This window comes from Heloderma suspectum, chromosome 3, assembly GCF_057233095.1.
Source record: "Heloderma suspectum isolate Gila_16-S chromosome 3, 16-S_ref, whole genome shotgun sequence".
NCBI lineage: Eukaryota > Metazoa > Chordata > Lepidosauria > Squamata > Helodermatidae > Heloderma > Heloderma suspectum.
In genome coordinates this window covers 292,592,440-292,597,844 of record NC_139460.1, presented here as the reverse complement: position 1 = coordinate 292,597,844, position 5,405 = coordinate 292,592,440, and the positions used below count along the sequence as shown (strand labels likewise).

At 46.9% G+C, this 5,405-nt stretch overlaps 1 protein-coding gene across 1 annotated transcript in view; it reads right to left on the bottom strand.

Annotated features, from left to right (window-relative positions):
* Positions 1-5,405, bottom strand: part of MED12L (mediator complex subunit 12L) — a 262,912-nt gene that overhangs the window by 146,814 nt on the left and 110,693 nt on the right. The window lies entirely within an intron of this gene.

The window sequence follows — 5,405 nt, the reverse complement described above, 5'->3', positions numbered from 1 at the left end:
AAGTGTTTCGACATCTGTTTGACAAAAACATTTGTCAGGGCCCGGCTTCAGTACTGCAGTGGGCCTTGATAGCCAGGATTTGATTAGAAGTAGCCTGGAAGGGCTTGGGCCTATTCAGTTTCTGGAATGTCAGAGTCTGGGTGAGCTTATCTCTGTCAGTGTTCTTAGAGCAGAGCCAGGGGATGTCACCCAACTCCCTGTCCACCTGCTGGTCTGGCCTGGCCTTGGCAGGCAGGGAGGCTGGAAGCTGTCCATGAGACCCTGACAGAGGTGGGGTGGGGTTTCCAGAAGGGTCACCCAGGTTGAAGCGTCACTGCTGGAGGGCTGAGCAGTGCTGCACTGTTTAGACAGGGGCCTTGCGGAAAGGCTAAAAGCCCTTGTCTGTCAAGGGATCTGGAGGGGGTGTCCTACAGCCACGCCTTCTCCTCTAAGTTGATGCAAAGGTGAAGAGCTTTTGCTAGGAACATCTCTTCTTCATTGCCTGAAGCCTTCTCTGTTTGGATCCATCATTGTCTGGGCTTTTGGAGACACTCTGCACATGGACTGGAACTTTGGATTATTAAGGACTTGCCATGAAAAGTACTGCGAGGTTTTCATAGACTTGAACTCTCATTGCTGTGGATTGTGTGACTTTGCTTGTAGTCAGCTCAGTATACAACAGGCTGGGTTTGATCTACGACTTTTGGACCTCCCCCTGCCAGAACTCATGCAGCGTGGAATTGCCAATGCAAAAGCGGTGGCCTGGAACTTCTTGCGTGTGTGGGTATGCTCTTCCCTTGATCTTGATGGGCCTTGACCATGTAGCCTAGAGTTATCAACAAAAGATTCAGAGTTGGACTCTTTATGGGTGTGGATTGTTTAGGCCTTTCAAGAAGTTATCCCCTGATTGCCTGATGGGTTCATTCCAGGAATCATTCCTTTTCCATGTCCAGGGTTGGAGCCTCATGAAAGGATTGCCTGGGTCAGGAATCCAGAGTCCCTTCCCTTGTGTTCAGAACCGTGGAGATGGCAATGGAGAAACCATGTTGAGGATCTCAGTCACGGTAGTAGTGTTTCACTTTGGACTGTTCTGGAATTACATAGAGCCTATAGCTACTGACAATCAGCTATATGATCAGCTAGGCGGTCCAGGAGGATACTGTGGTCAACGGTATCAAAAGCCGCTGAGAGGTCGAGGAGAACAAGGAAGGAGCATTCACCCCTATCCAGAGCCCTCCTTATATCATATACCAAGGCGACCAAGGCCGTTTCTGTCCCATGCCCAAGCCTGAAGCCCGACTGAAATGCGTCTAGATAATCAGTTTCTTCCAAGTGTGCCTTCAACTGCATCACCACCACCCGCTCAATCACCTTGCTCAAAAATGGCAGATTTGAGATTGGGCAAAAGTTGTTCAGAACTTGAGGATCCAAGGAGGGCTTCTTTAAGAGCGGTCTTATCACTGCCTCCTTGAGGGCTGATGGCATCACTCCCTCCTCAAGGGAGGCATTCACCACCACCCTGATCCCCTCACCCAGTCTCTCTCTGCAGCCCATAATGAGCCAAGATGGGCAAGGATCAAGTAAGCAGGTGGTCAGCCTTACAGATGAAAGCACCTTGTCCACCTCATCAGGAGGAAGAAGCTGGAACCGATCCCACAAATCCGGTTTGCCACAGGCCGCCTCTTGCTCACTAACTATATCCACAGCGTGCAGAGTAACACACCTAATCTGATCAATTTTATCTGCAATGTGCCTTGCCAAGGCCTCATAGGAGGCCTTAGAATGCTCCAGTGGTTCAGGAGCCACACGACCGACCACGCTCCGGACCACTTGGAACAGCCTCCTGGGACAGCACTCTGCAGACACGATAGAAGCAGCATAATACCGCCTTCACCGCGACGTGATAGGCTGAAGATACAGCTCTAGCCCGTGTCTGATCGTCTTTGGAGCGAGACTTCCGCCACCGGCACTCCAGCTGTCTCACCTCCTGTTTCAGAGCTCGTAACCGCGGATTGAACCATGGTGCAGTCCGAGCCCTGTTCAGGGGGAGAGGGCGTTTCGGAGCCACCTGATCTAATGCCCCAGTGATTGCGGCATTCCAGCCACCCACCAGGGTCTCGACCGATGGCCGTTGGCATGCCCCAGAGAATCCCCAAGCACATTCAGGAATCCATTTGGATCCATAAGACGCCTGGGGCGGACCATTTTAATGGGTCCTCCACCCCTGCGGAGGTGGATAAGGAACAAAGGATTAAGCCAATGGCTTCTTAGAAAAGGTAGTTTATGAGGAGAGAGGGAGGTGGCACCACACCTTAAGTTTGGTTGGTTGGTTTGTAATTTATATTTATCAACTGGAAAGTATCAGCACTATTCTAGAGGTAACACAGTGTTTACACAGCTGCCTGAATTCAGCCATTCCACTAAACTGCAATTGTATGTGTTGTGATACCACCCTCTCCTAAGTTCTTAATCCTTCCCCATACCATGCCAGAAATACATTGAGTTATATATATCATATTGGCCTAGAGCAGTGTTGCATCCAGTCCAGGGTCCAAATCTAATGATGGCCAGATTGAGAAGGTTTAAAAAATAGTAATAATACTATTAATCCAATGGTTCCAGGTGAACACAAAAAGCAGACAAATATGTCACAGAACCATAAAAATCTCACAGCAGTACCACAGTAAAACTAATACAGATAACTAAATAGGAGACACTAAAAGCTATCCACCTCTTAACACAGACTACTGGAGCCTTATCAGGAAGTCCTCTGACACCATATATTGACGGTGCACTCTCTATTCCCTAATATTCAAAGTTAGTTCAGACACATGGGCTCTGCAACAAAATGTTGCAGTGTAGAGTGCTGCTGTTTAGCATCCCTTCCCAATTTTCGACCTGCCCCCAACCCCCACAATAGTCAGTCAGCATTTCATATTCACTCTGTCCTAACTGGGCTGTTATGGAGTTGTCTTCCCCCGCCCCCGCCCAGCAGGTGATAATTCAAAACTACCACTGCTGCTTCCTCAAAGGCACTGCTCACATGGGTAACAAAGACACTCACTAAACCAAGCAACTTCTCTTTTGTGAACTGAAGAAATCGCAACATGTGGTTCTTTCAGTTCATAGAAGAGAGGAGGTGATCTCACATAAGGTGATTGCTCATAGAAATGGTTTTCTAGCATGACCCACGTTTTATGGGAACAGTGGCCTTTTGGCATATTTGGGACTGTCTCTCAGACAAGGTTCAGTCTCATGAATGATTTCAGTTTCCTAACTCTTAGCCATTAACTATTTCTGGCAGCAAAGAATTCTACAAGTCAATTTTACAATAAAATAAGTTATTCTTGTTTGTTTGAAGCTTATTGTGTAGTCTTGCAGTCCTAGTAAAAAGTCAGAGGCAAACAGTTATCCCCTATGGAAAACTATTCAGAGCCAGTGTGGCGTAGTGGTGAGAGTGTTGGACTGGGAGCTGGGAGATCTGGGTTCTAGTCCCCACTCGGCCATGGAAGCTCACTGGGTGACTTTGGGCCAGTCACACACTCTCAGCCCAACCTACCTCACAGGGTTGTTGTTGTGAGGATAAAATGGAGAGGAGGAGGATAATGTAAGCCGCCTTGGGTTCCTTGCAAGAGGAAAAAAGGCGGGATATAAATGCAATAAATAAATAAACAAACTATGGCATTATTGCAGTACCCTAGCAAACTGTGGGCGGCAGCATAAAGAAAGTGTTTACTATAGGAACATCAGTAATCATACGTTCTGGGAAACATAAGCTCTTCCTGCACTGACCAAAATAGCTCACAGCAGATGACAGTTTTCAGTCAGAGTTGACTTAAGAGAAAAGGTTTTAAGTGAAATCAAACCATTTTTCCTGGTAATGCTACTATCCTGTGAAGTTTCACTCTCCTATGCCAGCTGTGACCTCATTTGTGCTGCTTCTTTTTTTCTTCTTTTTTACAAGAAGAAATTTCTGACTCGGTACATAAGGAAACTACACCAGGGAGTCTAATACCATTTGATTTGTTGAGTGTTACACGCACTCAGTCATTAAAGGCAAAACCTCTCCATTAAAGGCAAAACCACCAGTCACTGCATTATGCTCAATGGAAGCTGCAGTGCGACATCCCAAGGCATTTATGCTGTGCAACGCAAAGCCAAAATTTGGGTCAAGAGAAGGATTCAGCACCACTCTATCTACCATCCAAGGATCAAGATCACCCGTTATACTAGGGATGGGCAACTGCGGAAGGTCCAAGGTGCATTTTTGTATACACAGGCCACACTCCACAGAATGTCATGTGGTCCTCAGGGCTCCCCAGAAAAAAAATGCTGATTTGCAGCCCAAATGCACCAGCAAACTTCCCTGTAGTGCTCAGTAGCACTAAAGGGGTTAAGTTTAGCTTACAATCAAGCTAACTTTGAACACTTTAGCACTCCGTAGCCTTAAGCATTATGCTCTCTCCCATCCACCCCTCCAAATTTCACCACTGCTGAATTCGGCAGTGTGGCAAGGGACAGTGAAGGCCACACCGAGGAACAGCAGGTGCCGCATGACACCCATGGGCCATGTTTTACCCACTCTTGCCATATGCTGATGTGAACATACAAGGTAACATAAATGGTGATGCTTCCTAATTGGGAAGCGGACATTCAACACACACACTGAAAGGGACTGAAACAACATAATTTCTAGTGTGACCTGCGTAATTATGAGCTGGATCAGTGGCAATACATGCAAGTGTCCATTTTAATTTGCAGTAGGCTCAGTCCTGGGGCCAGTGCTCTTCAACATTTTTATTAATGACTTGAAGGAGGAGGTGCAGGGAATGCTGATCAGATTTGCAGATGACACAAAACTTCCTGACTGTTAGAGCAATACGACAATGGAACCAATTACCTAGGGAGGTAGTGGGCTCTCCCACACTGGAGGCATTCAGGATGAGGCTGGACAGCCATCTGTCAGGGATGCTCTGACTTGGATTCCTGCACTGAGCAGGGGGTTGGACTCAATGGTCTTGTAGGCCCCTTCTTACCCTACTATTCTATGATTCTAACCCAGCCACCATATGAGAAGAGAAAAGCCCTTCCCTGTAGCAACAATTCATGCAGTGGGCAAAGTTTAAAAACTCCTTACTGCATACATCTCCCCAATCACATGCAGCATCCACCACCAGCATTGCCACCACAGGAGAGATACAGTACTAGTATGCAAGATGACCCGTGCAGTTACCAAATAAGTCACATCAAAGAGCTATCCAATGCTACATCCAATGAATAGATGGCCACCATGGGGAAGAGACTTTTGAAACATTTTACCACCAACGGAGTGGACATGAGTACTCTGTGTTCCTTTTAAAACTAGTCTGTGGTTCAAATTTAGTCAGTGTCAAACTCAAAAGTATCGGGCTAGTTAAAATAAATTG